The sequence below is a fragment of the Carassius auratus genome, chromosome 30, assembly GCF_003368295.1.
Source record: "Carassius auratus strain Wakin chromosome 30, ASM336829v1, whole genome shotgun sequence".
Classification (NCBI taxonomy): Eukaryota; Metazoa; Chordata; class Actinopteri; order Cypriniformes; family Cyprinidae; genus Carassius; species Carassius auratus.
This window is the reverse complement of record NC_039272.1, coordinates 1,202,363-1,228,314: the sequence shown is the minus strand read 5'-3', so window position 1 is coordinate 1,228,314 and position 25,952 is coordinate 1,202,363. Positions and strand designations below refer to the sequence as shown.

General features: G+C 39.4%; 1 pseudogene; it reads right to left on the bottom strand.

Moving 5' to 3' along the window:
* Positions 1 to 25,952, bottom strand: part of LOC113048764 (autism susceptibility gene 2 protein homolog) — a 246,532-nt pseudogene that overhangs the window by 143,553 nt on the left and 77,027 nt on the right.

Genomic DNA, 25,952 nt, shown 5'->3' with positions numbered 1-25,952 from the left:
ATAGGGGAGCGAGCGCCGCCTTTTCCCCGAAGGGTGGTCCAGGAGCGACGCTCGCCGGAGGGCACCCAGCGACCCGTGAGCAGGCCTGCGGTTCCCGGCCCCCAGGACGAGCCAATGCCCACCGAGCCGCCGCGTTCCCCAGGACGGACATGGCTAGCAGGCTGTGCAGTCCACGGTCCAGCGCTGAAGGCACCACGGGCCAGGGTGCGCATCAACGGCCGGCCATTCGTCGCCGTCCTCGACTCGGGCAGCGGGGTAAGCCTGATACAACCGACTGTCCTTCCACCCCGAACAGGTTCCAGGGCCCGGCTGGCGATAACGTGCGTGCACGGGGATACCAGGCATGTGCCGGCCCGGAGAGTGACCATCACCGCGACACCTGGTTCCTGGCCCGTCGAAGTGGGAATCTTAAGGAACCTACCGGTACCCGTTCTCCTCGGCCGGGATTGGCCGGGGTTCGATCAGCTCCTCACCTCCAGCACACAGCCTGCTAGCCCGGCCGGGAACCGCCGACGCCGGAGTCCAGCAAGGCGCCCTCGACGAGGCCCCGCGCTGCTAACGTCAGACAGCCCTCGAGGAGGTGAGTCCCCCTCCCAAAACTCTAACCTGTTCTTCGATGTCTTCCAGCAGATAGCGGGAGGGGGGACGCTCGCCAAAGAGCAGCGTGGGGACGAGCGCCTCAAGCATTGCTGGTCTCAAGTGCGGGTGGCGGAAGGGGAGGATCTACAACCAGCTCCCCACCCCACACCCCACTTCATCATCCAAAACGGCCTGCTCTATTATGTCGGCCAGCGGAGGGGGGAGGAAAAGACGCTGTTGGTGGTACCGCGGAGTAAAGTCCCGGCGGTCTTGGAACTCGCCCACGCCCACCCGATGGCTGGCCACCTCGGCGCCCAAAACACTGTGCAACGGATCCGGGACCGCTTCCACTGGCCAGGACTGGAGGCGGATGTCAAGCGGTACTGCCAAGCGTGCCCGACGTGCCAACGGACCTCGCCACACACTCCTCCCCCTAGCCCGCTGATCCCGCTGCCGATCATTGAGGTGCCCTTCGAGCGCATCGGGATGGACCTGGTGGGGCCGCTGCCGAAGTCCGCCCGGGGGCATGAACATATCCTGGTTATCGTGGATTATGCCACCCGCTACCCAGAGGCCATTCCCCTCCGCAAGGCCACCGCCAAAAACATCGCCCAGGAGCTCTTCCTACTGAGTAGTCGGGTTGGCCTACCAGCGGAGATCCTGACCGACCAGGGCACCCCTTTCATGTCCCGGATCATGGCTGACCTCTGTAAACTCCTCAAAGTCCGACAGATCCGGACCAGCGTATACCACCCACAAACCGATGGGCTCGTGGAACGCTTTAACCAGACCCTGAAACAGATGCTGCGGCGTGTCGTGGCCGAGGACCGACGCGACTGGGACCAGATGATCCCGTATGTGCTGTTCGGGATCCGGGAGGTGCCCCAGGCATCCACCGGCTTCACGCCCTTCGAGCTCCTCTTCGGCCGCCAACCCCGAGGGCTCCTAGATGTCGCCCGGGAAGCCTGGGAACAACAGCCTGCGGTATGTCGGACCACCGTCGAGCACGTCAAGGCCATGAGGGAGCGGATCGACAGGGTCATGCCATTGGTCCGGGAGCATCTGACCAAGGCCCAGCAAGACCAGCAGCGCCTCTTCAATCGGGCTGCCCAACCCCGGGAGTTCCAGCCGGGAGATCACGTCATGGTACTGGTCCCCACCTCAGCCTGTAAGTTCCTGGCCCGCTGGCAGGGCCCGTACACGGTCACCGAACGGGTGGGACCCGTCACCTACAAAGTGCGCCAACCTGGTCGTCGAAGGGAAGAGCAGCTCTATCATATAAACCTGTTGAAGCGCTGGGTGGGGACCGGGCCCCAGCTCTCGGCCCTCGCCGCCACCTCTCCCGTGGTTGTGGACATGGACCCCCACCTCTCCGCAGCCCAGAAGACGGAACTGCAGCACCTGGTCGGTCAGTTCTCGGATGTGTTCTCCCCTCTGCCAGGGCGGACGGCCGTCATCCAGCACGAAATCCGAACACCACCAGGAGTCATCGTCCGGCAGCGGCCCTATCGTGTCCCGGAGGCTCGGCGACACGCAATCGAGACAGAGGTACAGGAGATGTTGAAGCTAGGGGTAATTGAGCCCTCGCGGAGTCCATGGTCCAGCCCCATCGTCATGGTCCCGAAGCCCGACGGCACCCTAAGGTTCTGTAACGACTTCCGCCGCCTAAATGAGGTCTCTGAATTCGATGGCTATCCCATGCCCCGCGTCGATGAGCTCCTGGATCGACTAGGAAGGGCCCGGTTCATCTCAACTCTCGACCTCACCAAGGGGTATTGGCAAGTCCCCCTGTCTAAGGATGCCAAGCCGAAGACCGCCTTCTCGACCCCCAGTGGCCACTGGCAGTACCGGGTCCTTCCCTTCGGCCTGCACGGGGCCCCCGCCACATTCCAGAGGCTCATGGATGTCCTGCTGAGGCCCCATATGGCCTACGCCGCGGCCTACATCGACGACGTGGTCATCCATTCAGAGACCTGGGGGGAACATTTAGAGCGGCTCCGGAGGGTGCTGCTGGACCTCCGCCGGGCGGGGCTCACCGCCAACCCCCGGAAATGTCACCTGGCTCTCTCCGAAGCCAAGTACCTGGGCTTCTGCGTGGGACGTGGCCTCATCCGCCCCCAGGAAAAGAAGGTGACAGCTATCCTCTCGGCACCGCGGCCCTCTACCAAGACCCAGGTACGAGCCTTTTTGGGGTTGGCAGGATACTACCGGTGTTTTATCCCTAACTTCTCCTCCTTAGCCTCTCCCCTGACAGATCTGACCAGGAAGGGGCAACCGGAGAAGATAGCCTGGAGTTTAGAAGCGGAAGAGGCGTTCCAGCAGGTGAAGTCAGCCCTCACCACGGAGCCAGTCCTGCGAGCCCCCGACTTCAACTGCCCCTTCCTGGTGCAAACCGACGCCTCGGACACCGGGTTGGGAGCCGTTCTCTCCCAGGTCCAGGACGGCGAGGAACACCCGGTGATCTTTATTAGCCGGAAGCTGACCCCGACCGAACAACGGTATGCCGCCGTGGAGAAGGAAGCGCTGGCCGTCAAGTGGGCAGTCCTGGAGCTCCGCTACTACCTCCTCGGACGCCGGTTCACCCTGCTGACAGACCATGCGCCACTGCAGTGGATGGCCCGCGCAAAGGACACCAACCCCAGGATAACCCGCTGGTTCCTTGCGCTCCAGGACTTCCACTTCACCATACAACATCGGGCGGGGACGGCCAACGCCAACGCAGACGGTCTCTCCAGGATAGGGGCAGCTTTCGCAGGTCTGTCAGGCTCCACTTCCCACCCTCCCCATATCTCCCCATTGTACCGCAGGCGCAGGTCGACGCTTAGGGGGGGGGAGTGTGACATGCGTCCCGAGCGCTCGTCAGCGTCGCCCTGGCAACACACGAGAATCACCGGCACGAGCTCATCACGGGCTGAGCGGCCGCACCTGCAGCTCATCAAGAGGAGCCTTCTTAGGCAGAGGAGGAAGACAGAGTGGTGAGGAATGTCTCCCAACAAGGACGCTAACCCTTTCCTCCTCTGTTACAGAGAGCAGCGTGTGACCGTCAGCCCCACTAAGGAGAGCACAGCACGGGATCCACCACTCCGGACACAGCGAGCACAAGGGACTTGAAGCGCCACAGGAGAGCACCGCCTTCACCAAGAGCACCATTGTATTTAATAAATCCACCCTTCGGGGACCTTTTCTGTCCATCGGTTGTCGTGTAGTTCCTCACCCCGCCACAATATAAAACAACATTTTACATATACGATGCTAATGAAACATTTCAGACGCTTTTATATACACATCTAAATTCATAAACATTGATATTTATCAGCATACTTTGGGCAAACATTGCATTGGCATTTGAGCAAGAGGTTTTTTTTGACAACAAATGAGAGATGTCTAAATACTTTCATAAACTTTAGTGTTCAATCTGTTATTATTGGTATCTATAGTCATCTAGTGCAGAACTGAATCTGATGGCGTTTTATTTTTTACATGCAGCATGCAACCCTACATTTTTCTTTCGGAGCCGTCTCGCCAGCAACTTGCATGAACAATATTTAAGTCTTTTTCTATGGCATTTTAAAAATGCAAACCATTTTTTAGATAGCAATGTAAACATAGCATAGATAGACATTTGCATGTGGCACTTCTGATCCTATCAGAATGGAAATTGAAACTCAGTCACCAAACTTCCTAAAGAGCACAGCGGTCTCAGAGCATCTTTTAAACATAGAGGAGGGGTGTTTCGCCTTTTCACTCCCTCTCTCTCATGTGTGATAGTATCAGGCCAAACTGCTATCAGCGTGTGGGAACAAGAGTATGTGCCTATCGCCTCATCTTGTGGTGGGACGTTTTTCACTCGGAGGGGGGCGGTTGGTTTCAGACGAGGCGAGAAACTACACACAGATGTCAATACTGCAAACCCACAGTGGAAACTGTTTTTTTTTTTTTTCGTTTCTGTTTTGTTGTTCTCTGATCGGATCAGTTTAAGTCTCCCTCTCTCACATGCGTTTAATCTGTGATTGCGAGATTGATTCACTATATAGTGAAAAGGGAAGTTATTTCTGTGTGTAAAAAGCATATCGGTTCTTTCATTCTAAAAAAAAATAATAATAATCTGTGTGACATCAGTAAACTACCGTTCTGACTCGTTCAATAGTTAACGCAAGCATGCAAAGCTAGAAAACAAACGGATGTTAAAGGCACAGTTCATCAGGAGCAAACAAATTGGTCATCCAATTGTTATTCCAAGGCCATATGACTTTATTTCTTCAGTAGAACATTTTTGAGAAACGTTTCAATGTTTTTTGTTCATAAGAAGCCAATTAAATGGTTTAAAACAACAATGTATGCTGTAAGCGCACAATCAAACACTGAGAAATGCTTCAATGTTTGTTTTACACAGAAAAACGGAAATCAGACAGGTTTGGAACAGCACGAGGGTGAGTAAATGACAGAATTGTAATTTTTGGGAGCACACATTAACTTAATTTCCAATGCAATGCACCAATGCAAAGCACGATTTCTTTTTATTAGGATACGTAAATGTACTTGGCCATCTCGGGAGAGAGACATGGCCTCTGGTCCTGCAGATTTTTTCGTGCTCTTGTTCTCAGTCTGTCTCTGTCATGCCGATAGCCTCCTTCCAGATGCATTAGTTTGACCGGCCGCAGAGGGCCTGAACACTTCCATCAGTACTGTCATAGGCACTTTAGCGTGACGAGCCATGCAGCAGTCCCCCTGGCCTCGATAATGCGTGTTAGTGCCAGAAGAGGGATCGACTTTGCCACAACCAACTCCAGAACAGATGTGAGACATTTGAGGGACACAAGGCTTTTGTTTTTGGTGAGCTAGCAATTCAGATTTAATTTTAGAAGTCTCAGTGCTGTGAGAACGTCAGGGCCTTTCAAAGCCTTGAAAAATAATACAAGATCTAATGAGGAACAACAACAAGTGCAACCACAACAGACATCTTACAAGTGACTCAAAATAATCAGCTGAGCATCACATTTCCTTGGTTAACACTGAAGGTCGAACTGCATGTATAAACCAAAGCATTAAAGTAACAGTTCACCCTCAAAATAAAATTATGTATACAATCTCATGTCAACCCAAACCTGTCCGAGTTTTGTGATTTCAGTCATTCATCCAGGCAATGACAATAAATGAGAACGAGCACAATGCTTCTATGAATGCAGCTCTAAAACGCATTAAAATCTTGCTGAAAGATAAGCAGCAGAAGATTATTTCTTATTATGACATGCCATGCATTAAAAAAAAAAAGCAGATATGAATGCAAACTAATAGTCCATTGAAAGAGTAGCCCATTGTAAGGGCAGGGTTTACGTGGATGAAAGATTGGAGAAGTCTGTCATTTCACTGGAAGATAGAGTTATAACAGTTTGATTAAAGATTACAAGGTCAAAACACGGATGAATCAATCACAATCAGTGAGACACTATCATAGCTTTTAGTAACGTTTTTTAAATATTATTAATTTAAATGTTAAAATTTTAGTAATGTTGCAGTTTTGTTTTAAATAATTAAACATTTAAATTGCCCAGTTTAAAATCAAAATTAAAATAAATTAAAATGACAAATGTTGCTGAAAATACAGTTTAAGTACAATAAATCTGGTCAAAATAAAAATAGACTTAATAATGTTAATGTTAATAATGTAAAATAAAATGCAGATGTCAATCATTAAAAAAAAAAAAAAAAAAAAAAAAACGAATAATAAAAATGCAAACTTCCAATGCATTTTGAAAAATGCCAAGGTTAGTTTTTTTTAGGTTTTCAGAGGTTAGTGTCTGAACACGAACATGTATTTATCAACAAGTTTGCTGAACTGTCTTTTGAAAAGCAATATGGAAACAACAATAACACCTTTGGCATCTCAATGTCACCATACAGTCGGGTGTTAGTAGTTTCGCTCGCATAGCAATCTTCTCAACAGTTCAAAGTGTTTTTATCAACACATCTGACGTATAGACAGAAACGCCCATGGTGTGACAGTCTAGAATCTAGACGGCATGTTTTGGAGCAATCACATTTTGTGATGTCTGCCTATACCACAAAAGACTAAATAAAAGTGTATTTGTAAAACACACTTGAAATGTTTTGAGAGCTATTAAGTGTGATCTATTATTTAGTGAGAAGTGAATTCTTTTGATGCTGTTGAACTTTGAGGTGAAATGTGTAGTCGGTCCAGATGAAATACAAAAATAATGACTGTTTTCAAACCGGTTTTCGGAAAACTTGGCCTCCTGCTGGAAGATTCTGGTGAAATAACTTTGTGTGAGCGCTTGTTCAAAGCATGGTTTAAAAAAAAAAAAAAAAAAAAAATGGTGACATTACATCTCAGGATATTCGCTAGTTCTCTTTGTCACTATGTCAGGATTTAACTTTTCTGAAACCTGGGCTGCGTCCAGAATTGGTTACTCTCAGATTCACTTTTTTTCTTTGATAATCAATTACTTTGCAACAATCAAAATATTGTTTTATATAGTTTAAATGCAATCCAGACGTACTACATCTGTCATGTGAACAGTTGCATCGCTTCACAGTCATTCATAGGTAATAAAGTGTATCAGATATGCACTTAAGAATCTCACTGGAAGTTGTAAATCAAGCTTTTTTTTTGCTTCCTATTTTGAAAAATAATAAAACAACAACAACAACAAAAAAAGTTAATTTGGAAATTCCTATGTTTTTGCCTTCTATATAGTAAGGAAGTATGCAGTTTTAGATGTAGCTGTGAAAATGTGCTAACCTGTGCTAGCCAAGCAATAGCTGTTAACATGAATGGGAACGCTAACAGCATTCTCCAGACCTCTTCAAGCGATGCGAGAAGCTCAAAAGAGCAACTTTTCTGCATATTAAGCACATTAAAGTATTTTAACACCAAAAATACATTACACACCTCAGCTTTAACAAGTGTGGACTGCCATTTGTGGCAGCATCATGCAACAACGCCAACATTTGTCTAACTGCAATTTTATTTACAGTGCAAGGAGCAAAACACTTTGAGGTAGAGAAAAACAACAAAACTGTCTCAGTCCCTTAAGTACAATTCTCGACCTCACTCTCCCTAGAGAAAGCAATAGAAACATTCTCTCTGCTCTGGAAACAAATGCTCTGTTTTGATTTCTGCAGCCTTGAATGGATGGAGATAAAAGCAGAGACCATCTGTCTGGTTGGCGGAGCGGCTCTGGGAATTGATCACAGTGAGTTACAGTAAATGCATTTGCATTCTCGCCGTGCTAAACTCCTTTATTATCCCCACGATGACTCGCTCTTCCAGCTGAGCCCCTCGGTAACAGGGTGACAAAACACCTAGTGGGTAAACACCTTTAAAAGGATTTGACGCACTATAATGGAAAAAACGCTTCTGTTTTGTTATGGCCTTTCACTTTCTGTTTGGTTTGAGGAAGAGTAAAGAATTGTTGTTGTGCACAATCAGATAAAGGCAGATGTGTATAGGAGAGAATATATACAGTGGACAAAAGATGCTGCGCTAGCAACTGCACTGAAGAAAACTGTACCTTTGAAAGTAAATGAGGAAAAAGAAAACCGCTTTGCTGTAATTGCAGTCTGAGCTCTAAGATTTCACGAAAGATTACAGAAACCCGAAAACAGATCGTTACTGAACATGGTAAGGACCATCAGTCCCATGCAAAACTAATAAAGTTAAGATAATACATTTAGACAAAACATTATTTTCAACTAAATTAAAGCACCAGCCAATCTGTGGATCCATACCAGCCAATGACGTGTATGGAATCTGTTTGTTTAACCAATGGAGAATGGTTTGAAAACAATCATTATTTTCTCAATTCTGTTCTATAATTGTAATGCATTATTTTGGTCAAAAACCAAATTTTTTCATCCACACCAGCCAATAGTGTGCATTTGGGGCGGGGCTATCTATTTGTTCAAACAGGTGTTCAAAACTATTTAAAGGGGTCATTTGATGAGTGTTACAAGTTGTTCAGGCATATATGAGATCCATAAAGTGGCAAAGACTCAAATCCAAAGAGATACTGTTTCTAAAAGGTTAAGACTCATTCATTCCTTCCTAAAGCACCTCATTCAAACACGCCCCCATTAGCAATGTCATATGTCCCCTTTAAAAACAAGAATTATTTTCTCATTTCTGTTCTTTGACACTAGTGGCACAGAGACAATCCACTTCTGCTTTAAATAAATGCAGCTCTTTCATCTGAGCCAGCCAATACTGTGTGTTTTGGGCAGTGCTATCCATTTGATCAACCAATGGCGGTGTTCAAAAACTGTCTGAAAACAATCATTATTTTTGATGCAAGTATCACAGAAGCTACAACCCGCAAAAATGCATCGAGAGAGAGAGAGAGAGAGAGAGAGAGAGAAACAAAAAAACAACAACAGTTATTGCCCATCTCACTTATGCATCCCCTTGGAATGAGCTAGATTTAACCTTGAAGAATAATGAGATCTGACGTGCTTAAATGTTAGCATTCTTAAATCACCAGGAAGTGCCTCGGCGGAGCCCATAATCACTGTGCCAAATTGCTATGCTCGCTAATTTCATTTCTCCCTCCGCATTCACTGGCAGTTAGACTCCATTACTCAACAACAGCCATTTAATGCTCCCAGGTCCCAGAGGTGTTACATTAAAATGTAATAACTTGCAATGTAAATGAAAACAAAAACCATTATTTTTCCTCTCCCATCTCCTCCTACCCCTCTCTCTCTCTCTCTGTAGGGGGAGTTGGAATCTAATTCTCAGCCCATCTGGCTGGTGTAATGAAGCCAGGATGCTCTGGTATTGACTCAGAGCATGGCGAAACACCTGATTGGCCCTCCCGGGGTATTCTGTGACACCGGGCCAGTAGTAATTGGAGACCCATAACTCCGTTATGTACGGACTATCAATTTCCAAATTGGTCAGGTTGCATTTGCAGCACTCTTTGATGAGGTGATCTCTCCAGAGTCGTCAAACTGGAACGCGTTTTGAAAAGTCAGGTAAGAGGTGCTTAGACCAGGTTTAACCTCTATATTGAGGGCCCTCCCTCGGAGAGGAGCAGCTTTAGCTACTGGAGTCCTGCTGCATAGCGGGCTTCATTACGATCGGAGCACTTCCGCACAGGGAGGAACCTCAGATTGTATTAATAACACAGCAGGGGGCAGTTAGTCTGGTAACTGAGCTGCGAAAAACCATGTGGACACACTGGTATGTACATTCTGTTAAACTGATAAATCAGGCAAATGCCAAAATATATAATAGTTTAATTAGTTTTAATGTTACTAATACTAATGCATTTAAAGTCAGTATGAGGGCAAGTTGCATCAGTGTTTCCAGTGTCCAAGTGAAACGGCTTCTCAAACAAGGAAAAACCTGCATAATTAAATACAAATTAATTCTGTTAATTCATGATGACATTTGCATTCATGACAGCTAGTTAAATCAATTTATATGCATATATATATATGCATTCAGGCTTACATTTTTTAACCAACGTGTTCAATGGGAATCAAACCCACAACCTTTTGCGCTGCTGATGCAATGTTCTACCACTGAGACACAGGCATATATTTTTGATTATGTTTTCATATTTCATGAATTTTTGTTTTGTTTACCTAATAAAAATAACCCAACTGCTGTTTGATTAATTGGAATGCACAATGAAAAAAACATGATTTTTGAAAATTGCAAAAAAGTAGCTATATAGTTAAAAAAAAAGTTAATTCATATCTTAATGAATATAGTTTGAATATCAATCATTTAGCTGTGCCACACATGCAGCGGGGGGCTTAGAGTTTCAGTAACATGCTAATTGACTAAGAGACTGAATTTTGATGCAGAAAATTGTGTTTAAAAATATGTTGATATTGTTTATATTGCTTATATTCAAATTAAACTTTCTTTCTCCTTTGACGTATTCAAACTACAACTCATTTCTGTCCTTTAGTGTGACACAATGTCCTACGGTTTGACACACAAAAGAACCACAGATTTGTTTCTATCTCAAAACATCCTAAAAACAACAACAACAACAACAACAACAACACTGAGCATTGGAAAAGAAGGGATTACAAATATCACTCAACTTGTTATTTGATATTCAAAAATGGTATAATTTTCAGCAGTTTTGAATGGATGACAGCAAAGTTTGTTGTTGTCAAAGGTTTTTTTTTTTTTATTGTCCAAAAGTAATGGGGAAAAATGAGGTGAATTATAATTTCACTATAATTATAATGCTATATAAGTGTCTAACAATGACCATAAAAACACACACCGCTCTCATGCTATTTGTATATTAAGACATTTTTGTTCTGTCACACAAATTTATGGTACAGTATACATACAGAATATATACAATGGATTTTATATATATATATATATATATATATATATATATATATATATATATATATATATATAAGTAGTAGGGACCTATGGATAAATAAGAATGGGGCCTATGGAAGGCCTTTAAAAATATACACACACAAGATTCCAAGATTCTAAAAATATTTAAGAACATGTCTGTCAGGTTCACCAACTACTGTCAAAAACAAAAAAAGGCCATAAACCAAATTCTCTGACATTCATTATCTTATACTACAGTCTACACAAACTCGCACAAGCTAACAGGCTAATAAGTTTAAATCGAATACCACCGCTCAAAACAAATAACTTTAATAAGTGTCTAAAACCGGTCTGCTTCTGGGACAAGCCTGTGTAACCATTCAATTTCTGCAACAAGGACATGATAACCTCCTTTTCCGTAAACACTCAAACGCCTCCGCAATCTAAGAGATCTAGCGGGCATGGAAGAAATGCACGTATACAGAGAGCAGTCTGGGACACGACGGTGGAGCTCAAACTGAGTATAGGAGGTTTGTGCACAGACGCCTAAAGAGCAGATAAACATGCTCGTTTTGCTACAGGAAATCTGGGTTGTACCTGCTGGGGTGCAACTGTTAGCCTGAAGCAAGCCGCAGAGGAGGTGAGGTGAGAGAGAACAGCGCTAGTGTTAAAACCACAAAAACTACTGCTTGTGTTTAATCTTTTCTTTCTCTGGCCTTCCTCTCGCTTTCTCTTTCTGTCTTTTTCCATGTCACGCTCGAGCTCGTTTTGAGCGGCCAGTGCATAAATTCACTGGTGACTACCTTTAACGCTTGAGTGGGTAGAGTGTGATCTTACAGCTCACGCATGACACACAGTGAAACTAAGGTGGTGAAGAGGAAGCAACTGACATTCAAAATACAACATAAGAGAACACACGGTTTACAGATTTAAGACTTTCAGAACCGTGCAAAAGTTTGAGTGCAACTCTTTATTCTTTATTAAACACTAACATTCAAATGTAAGATTTGTTTTCATGCTTTCAGAAGTCTCTTAATGTCACCAGGGTTGTATTTATTTAGTCAAATATACAGTAAAAACAGTAATATTGTGAATTGTATCGTTATTTATATTTTAGAATTTTCAGCATCGTTACTCTTCAGTGTAACATGATCCTGCAGAAGTCATTCTCATGTGCTGATTGGGTCATCAAGACATTTTTAAATAATAATAATAAAATAGCTGTTTAATATTTTTGTGTAAACCATAATGCATTTTGTTGAGCAATCTTTGATGAATAGGAAGTTCAAACATTTCTAAAATAAAATAATTTGTGGCATCATAAATGTCTTTATTTAGATGTTTGATTTAATGCATCTTTGCTTAATAAAAGTATCAATTTCTTAAAAAAAATAATAATAATAAAGTTAGCAAAATTATGTCAAAAACGACAAAAACAATATTAAAATATTATATATATATATATATATATATATATATATATATATATATATATATATATATATATATATATATAAAAGTATATGTAGAGGTTTTTTTTACAAAAAAAAAAAGAAATCATGTTTTTTTATGTTATGTTTTTATTCTGTATTGTGGTAGTTAGCTGTTTTTTAGCATAATCAAAATAACGCAAATGTAATCTGATTGAGATTAATTGGGATTAATAAAAAAAACATGATTCCTGAGAATTGTTCAAATAAGAGTTATCTGAAAAACAAATAAATAAATAAAATGGCTGATTAAATTCACCGTCCCTCCCTGTAGCCCTGACAAAAGGCAAGAGGCAGAGCTCTGTTCTCGCCTTCAGGAGAGACGCCATGTTGAAACCCACTAGAGCTATAAAAGAAACATTTTAGCTTGTGTGTAAGAGCCGTATCGCTCCGAGCGCTGCTTAATTTCTGCCTTTGTTTGGGTGGCAGGGAGGCTCTCAGGGTTCTGTAAGGCCTGCGGGTCTTTTGTCTCACAGTAGAGGAGGTCTGTTCAATGCCTGAAGCATTTTTGTTCAGAGAAAGCTTTTGTTCCGCCCCTCATGCTGAGATTTGGCAATGGGTCTCAGGCTGAAACACAACCCAGACAGCAGCACAGGTATTTCCTCTGAGATGGTGAAACAAACTAGCGTGCTAAACACAGCCTGAGATCACAAGAAAAGAACAGAGATGCCGCAAAGGAACACAGAATAAAATAAGTGCATCTTTGCAGCTTACAAATGTTTCTTATGATAAAAACAACAACAGATTTGTACAAATTCAGTCGTACTCACCCATTCAAAACTCAACGTTACAAGGCTAAGGGTCCGAATGGTTGCTAGAACATTGATATGAGGTTAATAAGATGTTCCCAGAACTAGTTGCTAAGGTGTTTACGTATTGGCCCAAGTAAAAAGATGCCACCTTCAGAAAACATGGCCTCTAAGACAGTGGTTCTTGACCTTTGACCTTTGCATGAATGCATGAACGTAATTGTCAAAACTACTTGAAGGTCTCCCATACTGGCTAAGAATAAAATAAAAAAAATAAAAAAATTAAATTAAATTAAATTAAATTAAATAAAAAATAAAATAATTCACATACATTTTGAAAAAAAAGTAACTAAATAAAGGATAATAAATGAATAAATAAAATAGAAAGGATAAATAAATAAGTTAAAAAAATAAATTGGTTTACCGAGGACCCAAATATTTTGCACACATTTTCAAACTTAACAAATATAAATAATTAAAACAATACATCTGTCCATATGCAAATAAATCCAAGTTTAGATTACTGCAGTACCTTAGCAATCACACATGAGCACTAAGAACACATCAGTATGAAATTAAACGTATAACACACATGCATACTGACGCATGTTGGATACTTTAACCCAGAACAAAAAAAGCCTAAGGATTTAGTATTAAAACACGGTCTTTGCAGCCCATATTCTACTAATGGATGAGGTTGAGTCAATGTTAAAATCATAAGAGAGTTCAATGTTAAATGGTTCTACTCTGATAATGAGCCAGTTATAATGTGCTGTGATTCCCTGTGGGGTGGTCAGAGAGCTGACGTGTTTCGGGCGTTTAAGACACCTGAGAGAGCCGCGTTATTAACCATAGTGCTATAAATCCATGTGATTTATAGAGCTCCCTTTCCTGTGTAATCACACCGCAGTGCAGGGGAGCTCCACAGAGGGTCTGCCCACAGTCGAGGAGGAAGAGGAGGAGCGAGCGAGGATGGGTGTCGAGAAGAGGTGTGAAAATGAATAGGACTGCTGAGAGGCATTTCCACTTCACTTCCAATTCAACTCTCCACCCATTTCATATCAATGAATCTGTACAACTGCAAGCTTTACAAACCTGCGAGGAGAGCGGGGTAAGCTGGGCCAACCAGCTCTCCTTGATGGAAAAGTAAAGCCAACACGAATAAATAAAAATCTGCTACCAACTGGAATAAGAAACGGTCAAAAGAGAGCCACAGAAATATTTCTCTAAAACAAATTGTCCCAGCTTGCACACAACTTCATATTAAATGTAAACTGTCTTATGTCAAGGGCTAAGTTAAAGAAAATATAATTGAATGATGTTAAAAATATATATTAAAATGACCAATGCATCGTTTATAATAACTATTTTGCTTATATAAAGTTATCTGCTATAAGCTATCAATTTTATATGAAAACATATTTATGCAGATCTACCATCTTAAATACATTTATTATTTTCAATAAATAAAAATAATAAAAATAATAAATAAATTATCTAGATTAAAGATCATATAAACAACCATTAATAATAATAATAATAATAGTATTATGCATTGGTTCAGTAGCATAAAATGTAATGTTGCAATGCATAAATAAAAGTCCACTGGATGCATTGGATATGTTGGTATTTGTATCGCAATGAATAATGAGTAATCACAAAGAAGGTACTTAAGTGTATTTATGACTTAATGCTGTCTGTCTGAAAAAAAATGAAACCAAAAAAAAATGACTGTACCATATTGAATTACATATCAGCATCACATTTTCCCCCATTGCATCGTATTGCATTAAATCCCATTGTGTTGAACCGAATCCAGATCAAACCACATCGTAATCGGGGTGAATCATGTGACATCAGTAGCTGCTTCATATGTATTTTAATGTGTCATATCATTGGCTCTGCATCAAGATGCATTTTGCATCAGCCTCAGTTATAGACATGATAACATACATTTAATATGAAATCAACCAATCAATTGTGAGTACACAGTACCCCCCTATACTTCCCTACACAAGAGAACATCAAAACTTCTGTGGCTGTCCTGATAACTATGCTAATCTAGTTGGTAGATAACGGCTTTCCATAATCTACCAAAATCATCTCTATCTGCAAAAAAGGAAGTCCAGCACTGGAGCAAACTGGACAAGCGGAGAATCCCTCAGTCTCACTGCGCCGCACAGACCTTAATGAGCTTTTAATGTAGCTTCCCATTTCAGTCAGGAGACCGAGCGAGCAGCCAAACAATCAAGTGAATAAATGCCTCCACCGAGAATAATCTACAAAGGTGCTTGGCATCCCTCATCTCTCTCTCAGAATGAATAAAAACCACACTGCTCATTTTCTTTCCCACCAGATAGATGTTTGTAATTGGAGGTTTAATTTATGATCAGGTCGTCTTTGGATAATGATATCGAGCCATTGTAATTTGCTGATGCAAATGGTATTTTATAACAGTCTATAAAAAAGCTGATGCTACGCAGGCCAACAACCAAACATCCTGAGTGTTCATTACGCTCCTCATTAAGGCATTCAAGTCTCTGTTAAATGCTTTTTGAGGCAAAGGCAACATGTAATTAAGACCTGATTGAGCAACAGCACATATAACATAGCACCGCAATCTACATTTGTCGCTATTTACGCAGAGCTACAAAGACACAAGAGTCGTTGCTATTGATGGAATGTGAGAGGGCAGCGAGTACTGACGAACAAACTGCAGGCAATAAAAAAAAACTATTAAAACTGCTTTGGTTTAATGAATATTGTTAAAGTGGCCAATTATGCTACTGATACAAAGATGACTGAAAACAAAAGACAGGCCATTTTAAATTAGAAAATGACAGACAGAAGACATCATTACTACACTATGAAGCACGGAGCATGATAGCAATTAGTGGTCGGCTGATATGTGTTTTTTGACAGCCGATGCAGATGCCAATATCTTGGAAAGCAGGGAGGCCAATAGCCGATATGATTTTTTACAATTATTATTATTAATATTTAAGAAAACTGAAATAATTTGAGAATGGATTAAAAAAATTAAATGTAAAAGAAACATGTTTTAGATGACAAGGTATTTTTCACAAACAAATAAATATTTAATAAAAAATATAATAAGTAAACACTGTAATCAACGGGGCTCTCAGTATTCTGATAAGTTTGTGTGCACTGGGAATCATATTTTTCATATAAAGCCAGGGTAACACTCATTTTACATACAGCATACAGAGAAAATGACATGAATATGACTGGACAAATGCGTAAAGTGCAGGATAATTTGAAATCACGAGTTTAAAGTTTAAAGCATTCAATTCACACGGACTGATCATCATCAAGAGAACACGTGATCATGCTGGATACACACTTCACAAGATCTCACAGCTGGATTCGACAAGGTTTGCAAGGTTTGTGAAATTAAATGTTCATAAGTCATTCAAAGATTTGTTTAAATTATATAAATGCATATTTGCTTAATGCTGACAGCAAACGAGAAAGTAATATAATGTTTACCTTTCTATTACTAATAAGCCTAATATAAAATCAAATGTTATAATACTTTCTGTATACAGTAATTCCTTTGTTTAACCTTTCTATCTGATTATTAGACAGACTTCTATCCATATTAGATGGAACTGTTAACCACGACAATGAACAAGAGAGAGTGTGTGAGCACTGAGTGCACTCAGGTGCAGCCGCTCTCAAAATAAAAGTCTGGTGTGCCTTTAAAATAAAAGTTCTGTATCAAACACATCAGCCAAGCAGAAAAACTTAATGGCCGATGGTGATATTTTACAAAAATGACAAATATCAGCCAATACATCGGCCTTGGCGATATATCGGTTGACCACTAATGGCAATGCATCTTTCAGAAGGCTATTTTAAAATCAGCCGATATATCGGCCTTGGCGATATATCGGTTGACCACTAATAGCAATGCATCTTTCAGAAGGCTATTTTAAAATCAGCCGATATATCGGCCTTGGCGCTATATCGGTTGACCACTAATAGCAATGCATCTTTCAGAAGGCTATTTTAAAATCAGCCGATATATCGGCCTTGGCGATATATCGGTTGACCACTAATAGCAATGCATTTTCAGAAGTCGATTTTAAAATCAGCCGATATATCGGCCTTGGCGATATATCAGTTGACCACTAATAGCAATGCATCTTTCAGAAGGCTATTTTAAAATCAGCCGATATATCGGCCTTGGCGATATATGGGTTGACAACTAATAGCAATACATCTTTCGGAAAGCTATTTTAAAATCAACCGATATATCGGCCTTAGTGATATATCGGTTGACCACTAATAGCAATGCATCTTTCAGAAGGCTATTTAAAAAATTCTAAGACTGTATGACATATTCCACAAAAACAAAGCAGAACAATTCTATTTAACATTGATAATCACAAGAAATGTTTCTGAATTTGTAGACATTTTTAACCACCAATAATCCAATACTGATACATCTAGCTCTTTTTATAGGAGGGTCTCTGGGTTAGTTGAGAGTCTAGGTGGGAGTGACTGGGGTCGAAAACATACTTTTACCTCTATATAGTTCAGATTGCTCCTCTAATGTAAGGATAATATGCTTTTTCACCCATTTTATTATCTGCCAGAAATCTGAACTGGTAGAGCACTGTGCAAGCAACACCAAGTTCATAAGGTCGATCCCCAAGGAAAACACAGACAGATAAATGCGAACCTTGAATGCACTTGAAGTCACTTTGAATAAAAGCAGCAGCCAAAATATACTGTAAATGTAGGAGTTTGAAAAAAATCCCTATAATACAAGCTATAATAATAATAATAGCCATGCTAGCCTTGGCAAGCACCATGAAAAATTAAATAAAGAAAGACAACAGACAATATTAATAGTATGAAAGAAAGGTGAAGAGGGTCACATCTCTTATGAAGTCTGCCGAGACTTGAAGACAGAGTGGGTTTTAATTTAAAAACAAAAAACCTAAAAAGACATTTTCGACATTCCCGCTAAATAATATCTTAATTCATAATGTCATAATGGAAAGTTGTTTTGAACCAGGCTGAAGAAACAAGCTTTTGAATATGTATTAACTAACATCTGCGAGCTGCATAATAAGTCAGGCCTTGGGACAATCATTGCAGGCATATTTTCATTTGTAGAGCTTAATTCACAAAGCATGCCGGACAACGCAGCCATGAATAATTAAAGACTAAACAGCATTAAGAGCAAAAAGCTTAAACAGGAAAAGCAATTAGCAGCTAATTCCCAACATCTGAACTACGCTTACATTTCCTTTCCATTCTCTCACTTTAAGCCGACAGCAACCAGTGAGAGACAGAAAAGAGGGTCCATCTCTAGTGAAAAAGAAAAGCAATCCGAGGTGAAAATGAAGTTACCATTCATCACTGTGCTGCTTTAACGCTATGTTGTGCGGTCTGTGAAAAATATTTTCATTTCCATTGAGTCGCTGAGTCTCAGAACTGTCTTTATGTTTAGCTACTGGACTATGCAAGTGTGTGTTTCATCTCGGCTCCCATGAAGGAACCAAAAGCCTCTTTGTGTGTGTGTGTGTGTATGTGTGTGTGTGAGAGAGAGAGGCCTCGAAGCTTCTACCTTTATCTCCCCGTGTGACTGATGTGTTGAAACCCTGCTGAGGTTAACAGCACTTTTTATCTGTTGCTAGCAGCAACAGCCAGGTTTCCCCGGTGAGAGGGAAGAAACAGGACCGGGCTGTTCAGTGGGCCGCACACAGCGATAAACAAATATGGCTTTCACCCAGAAACACACCCCTCGGACAAACACACACACAAAGTATAGGATATTGTCAGAGCATCTAACCCCAGCGCTTCTTGTTCAAATGCACCAGCGCACTGACACGAAGAAAATATCTCCAAACCAGTTGCTCACAACCCCTCCCAATTTTTTTTTATTTTAATTTTTTTTTTTTTAATGATTGCAGGCCTGCATATATTTGTTCTTACAGGTGAAAAACACTATTTTAAAAAAGCATTATTCTAAAAAAAAAAAGCCTGATGCAAAAATATAAATGTTTTTTCACCTTTAAGAAGTTAAAGGTGAACAAAAGCATTCATATAAGCATATATAAGGATTTTGTGTTTTGCTCCATAACTTTTTCACAGGGGAAATATGATTAAAAAACATCCTAGATTCAAATAATAACATAGTTGGGTATAATAATAATAATAATAATAATAATAATAATAATACATGAATATTATAAAATACATCATACATTTCGTAAATTATTTTAAGGGGAAAATGCAACCAGACGCTTTCATTCTTTCGTGGTTGATGTAAAAGGTCCTGTTTTCAAAGCCAGAAAGTATTTTCAATAAAAATTAATCATTCATATGGTAAAAGATACAATTTTTTAATTTGACAAATGCAAACATTGATATTGGTTGAAATGTCTGCATCCTAAAGCTAAATCGGTTTAAAGTAAAATGATTGTAAATTACAAATTAATTTAAATGGGCTTTTATTTTTAAGAGTATTCTATTAGGAACATAAAAAGAAAACTGCTTGACTGTAAGAAACGTTTTAAAAACATTGGGTTTCATTTACGGAAAAGAGCAGGCAAGAGCACGCACATCAATCTCAACTGGGTGTTCGCCAAAAAAAAGCGATTTTTTTGTTTTATTTATTTATGAAACAAACATACTGTACAGCAAAAACTTGTACGTACAGTTGTTTAAGCGCAAAACTTGGAACTTATCAATACGAATGTGAGCGGTGACTATGATCAAATCTCACGTCTGGTCTCAGCTCGTGTACGAAAGTTTTTGAGTTACCTGAACTTGCGCACAGCATAATTAATATGGTGGCGAATTGTAGAATGACAGGGTTTTGTTCATTTTAATTTTCTGCCAAACTATGCTCATTAGTCGATTGTTAACCAGTAAGATTAGACTGTTCAATCATCGCATCATGCACTGCTTCTGTGAAAGAAGAAAAACAGAAATTAAGTCTATAAAAGGAATAAAATAAATCGGCTAACACAAACAACATCAGTTCTACCGTTGGCTGACATTTCAGCCATCAATCATTAAACTAAAATGTAGTCAACCAAACAAATGTTGCATTGTTTATTTTAAAAGGTCCACTGTAAAATCAGCGTGCAGTGCCCAAACAAACATTTTAGCACATGTGAAGGATTTTACACGGGTATCAGAGCATGAGTGAAGTATAAAGCCATGTTTTGGCTACATAATGAATAGTCAAATTACAAATATGGAAAAATGGAAACATTTGGATTCTTGTGGTATGAGACAGGATCGTGTGCCCAATGCCGTTGGAGTTTTGCTTGACATTTGTATGCTGTTAAAAAATGCCAATATAGCCTAACTTTATAGTTTAACATATAATTTTATAACTGCTTATTTTTCATTCTTGTTCAGTTCTGAATACTGTTAAATGCAAAATATTTGATGTAGAGCGAGGGGAACTAGATAAGCCAGTATTTAATATACATTTAAATTACATAAATTAATGTAGCCTAATTGTTTGCAATTGCAAGGTAAACAGGCGCTTTTGGAGTAAGATCAGTATCTCTTTCATGAGTTTATTTCCTAATTTTTCCAATGATTTGTACGATGAGATTGGCAGCATACGAATGTCATTAGTAGATTTATGGGCACGGATCTGCGCTCGTTTCTATGTAAGATTGATAAATGAGGCCCAGTGTGTGCTACATCAATTAAAAATGTAAACAAACTAAATAAATAAAGCATAGCACATGCATAGTGTAAATGAACACATCTAAATGTTCAACAATTTACACTAATGGTAATATTAAAGCATGACCTCTCTCCATCAGCTCTGTATGTAACAAATTCAAGACTATGATTCTGTATTCCTCAGATTCAAAACACCTTAACCCCTCTCTAATCAGTCCAAACACATCAAACCGCTCCAAAAAGAATATTTAATGCTGATAGAATCAGTCTATCCCACGTCAGAAACCAGAAAGCACTTTCTCACCAATAAATGGTGTGTAACAGAGGTTATTTTGCCCGAGGTTGCACTGCTCCCCACGTTCTCCATGTGGGTGGTGTAATAGCCGCAGGTGCTGTGATCTGAACACCAGTGGGTGTATGTTACAGAATGGAGGCGTTTGATCCATGACAAGAAGATGGGGGCCATCTTTATTTGTCATTTTGGTTCATATCCGTGTCAAGAGTCCTTTGAAGCACCCTTGTTATATGAGAATCATGCAGGTGCTCCCTAAGCACACAATTTTATATGTCATGGTTAAGTACCAACAACATTTGCAGTCATTTCGTGCAAGACACAAGAATGACACTGGCTCTAATCTTGTGTGAACAGCGGCACACATCAATTTTCAGACTGAAAGAGATGTCAGATCGTAAAATAAAGAAATAAGTCACTTGAAGCCAAGCATTAGTGTTTTTACCAAATGTAAGAGGTGGTCTCAGGTCCCCTTGGCAGTGTGATAAAATAACAAATGGTAGTCAGTTTACACCACTAAATAAAAAGTATTTAGATAATTGCGACTTTTTCTCTCAAACTTTAGACTTTTTTCCAGAATTGCAATTGCAAGAAAAAAAGTTACAGAACTGCAACTAAAAGTCAGAAATGCAAACTCATTTATCACAATGATATCTTTATACAGTAACTTGCAACTATGAGCTTATATCTCACAATACTGAGAAAAAACTCTGAATAGTGAGTTTATATTAAATAAAAAATGCACAAATGCAAAGCAAATTATTATTATTATTATTATTATATTTACTGAAAAATACCACGTTTTAGCATTACTAAATGATGAGCAAACACGCAAGTTAGGTGTCTAGATAATGCATAATTTTATACATTTCATAAATTGTATGCTGCTACAGAAAATGATGGGAAATGTAGTATGGATACACACAGATCAGCTCACACATATAGTTAAATTAGTAGAACAAAAATAATAACCTAACTCTTCATCAGCAGTACACAAAATGCATGCAAACGAAATACAACAGTCCACGTTCAGAATTACAACTTAAAATAATCAAAAACAATTTGTTTGCACCATAAGTCTGTAACTGACTCAGCCCGGCATAATGAAAACCTGAAGTTTCCCAAAGGTAATTAGAAATCATGTGCATTCAACTCTTAAATGCAATCATTCTGACACATGACTTGAATGCCACAATTTAATCAGAATCCTGAAAAATAAATAAATAAAGAGCTGGGAGGTAATATGGTTACATTTTGCAATAACAACAAAGACCCATGAAACATGTGGTCACATGTATTCATCTATCAATGGATTCAGTGTGGTTCATCTAAACTGAATTTAGAGTCAAAACTAGGCTTGAATAAGCCGCTGCCACTGGGGGCCGAGCTAAAAACTTTCCAGGTGGTGGCCCACTTATCCAGCCGGAAGCCTTCATCTCCCTCCATCATCCCTCCTGACATCTCTCGCTCGCTCTTTGTGCATTAGCCTTTAGCGCTTTCACTCCTAGCAGATGATTAGGAACACAACGTGAAGTGTCGGAGTGGCCCCAGGGGCTCCTGACCGTAACACAGTGCCTTGAATTCTGGAAGATAACAGACTCATGCACATAAACAGGAACATAGACACAAACGCACAGAAACTTGTGCCTGGAGCTCTTAGCGCTTTGTTAATCTCATGAGCACACACACACAGTGTGAAGGGCCAAAGGGCCCGACTACACATAACCAGATTTGATGGAACTAGTGTCAAAGTGAAACACCCCGCTACATTCTGCCTTATTCTTGACTTTCTGCACTTCCCTCTCGGTTTTCTCTCTTTTATCTCACTCACAACATCGTGTAAAGAGGAGGACAAGGTTCGTGGCTCTTTGGTCATGTTTTCTCAGCCTAAACTGATATGACAGTCGAGGCTCACGACCGCTAAAGGCCTTTTACAGAGAGGCTTTCTTTTCATTGCCATGTCTGAACATCGCCACGAGGAGACATGAGTTAAACATGCTCTATTTTTCACTGAGAAGGGGGGAAAAACAACATGACAAGTGTCTCTTGCTGTCGAGAGGACATAAATCATGACAAGAATAACTAAACTAACGTAGTTTTAGAAGATCTGGTGGTATTGATGACAACCGTGATATTCAAACCATGAAATATCAACATCATGTTAATCTTGTGACGATATACATTAATATTAAACAAACTGTAAGCTGCCATTATTTTACTAGTCATGGAATGGGAAATGTTACATTAGCCTGTTAACAGTGGTTTCCTGTGTTCATATATTTACATTAAACTCTGTAAAAAGTTAAGTCGGTGGCAGCGCCAATCACTTAAGACCCGGCTATACTTCACCTTCCACGTTTCGTTCGGTCTCACACACAGCCGCCTTCGCACAACTTTCAGAGCACATGCAGATTCACGAGTTGAACACTCTTACAAGGGTAAATAAAGAACTGGTTGTTTCAATAAGTTCTGCATAGTATTTTCTTTACTCTTTACATCAGAATCTATGTCTAAAAACAGTAATATTTTATGCATTTTAAGTCAGCATTGCCATCTAATCAGCCAGTTATGTTTTATATAGCCTGAATAGCACTACATCTTTATAACATGGCATTCTGAAATAGATTCAATCTTGATTTTTGTAAAATGTTGCATCTCTGGTCTCAGGTCAGCTGTGACCTGAAGAAGAACGAGTGAAAATGCACGTACCCTGTGTTTATCTGTATCATTATGTTCATTGGGTAAAAAGAAAAACTGAATAAAGTAAAAATTAGTTTAGCGGATTCTACAGATATCTTGATATATCGATATTGTGAATTCTTTTGGCCACAATTAACCATGGTGTGAAAACTCTAATATCATCTATTTCATAATGTATAGCAAACTTACAATAGAAGATCAAAAAACTATTTAGTTAATATCAATATAGACAATATAAGCAGAAGTCTAAGGAATCAACATGTTTATATATATATATATATATATATTTTTTTTTTTTTTTTCACAAATATATTGGGCAGCACAACTGTTATCAACATTGATCATAATTAGAAATCTCTCTTTTTTTTTTTTTTTTTTGAGACACCGTGACACTGAAGATTGGAATAATGATGCTGAAAATTATCCTGGAATTAATCATATTTTACAAATATTTTACAGTATTACTATGCATGCGTGTGTTTCTGATCAAACACATGCAGTCTAATATATATATATATATATATAGCTAGAAATGTCAGAAAATGATTTCTTTTTATTTGCAAATGGCCAAACAATAAAAGAGGTTGAGTAGTGACTGCATGACAGAATGAGTCCTGAAACCTTTAAACTCTTGTCTCTTCATGCTGACAAAACATATTAAATAAATAACCTAGCGGCTCATAGTGGCAGTCGTTAGCTGACATTCTTAGGAGACAGGTAATGTCAGCATCTCTCTGTGTGTGTGTGTGTGTGTGTGTGACCCTAACCCTCAAACAAACAAAGATTTGAGCATCTGATGGAGTGAGCTTTCTGTTTTGCACAAACAGCGATCCTGTGACATGTTGCTTGACATGCCTGCGGAAATTTAGCATATAAAATGCACTGCTGCTTTTGAATATTTCACGAGGGTATACAACACAATTTTTTTCTGTCAGTTTCAGTGTCAAGTGTATACTGCACTTTCGAATAAAGTAGTACAGGGAATATATTCATAGATAATACGATTATCTTTAAAGTAAGAAGAACAGTAAATCAATAATACAATGAATCCCTGCAATTTCCAAAGCTTATTTTCCTCCATAAAATCATCCATAGAAGAGCACAGCAGAGAATTGAACAAGGAATGAAAACCAGTGAACATTTCTACACATAATACAATCATTATGAAACATGAAAATCTCATGAATGCATCATATGGTTCTAATGAAAAAACAACAACAACAGGAAACAGTTAATCTAATCTTATCTAATTATATTAAAAATAAACTCTCTAAACCAAGAGCTTCTTTTTATTGGGAGCTCCTTCTGAAATATAAAAGTGGCCTATATTTTCATACATAAAAACACATTTATTAATATTTTAAGGGTGAATGTGCAGTGACTCACTTTAAAAACAACAAATATTTCATTTCATTTTTGAATTTTTTAAATTTACTTATATTTGTTATATAATTAAATGTTTTCATTGTTACTATTGTTATTATTTATAATATAAATATTAAACTAATAATAATAATAATAATAATAATAATAATAATAATAATAATAATAATATAATACAAATAATGATTCCTCTAATTTGACCAGTAGAATTAAATATTACTATTAACAAATGATAATTTTTTTTTAATGTTTTTATTTATTTATATAAAAAAACATGTGTGTGTATATGTATATATATATATATATATATGTATATATATATATATATATATATATATATATATATATATATATATATATATATATATAAATTTTGTAAATGTAACATTTTATATATAACATTTTTTGCATTAAATGTAATGTATTAGAACGGGGTTGCAAAATGGTGCTAATGGTTCACCAAAAAAAATAATAATAATAAATAATATATATATTAGCACCATTTTGCAACCCTGTTCTAATACAGTTCGACTCATCAAACTGTCTTAAAATGAGTTCATTCGAAAGAAAACCAACTCTACAGGACATCAAATTAAGGCTAATGCTCACTTTTGCACATCTTGCAGCAGCACGGCGACACCAAAATTGAGCTTACGTAACCGGAAGCATAAAATTTGTTTCAAAACCAAATCCAAATCTCTAACCCGATTCAAACAAGCTCTAACCGATGACCACAG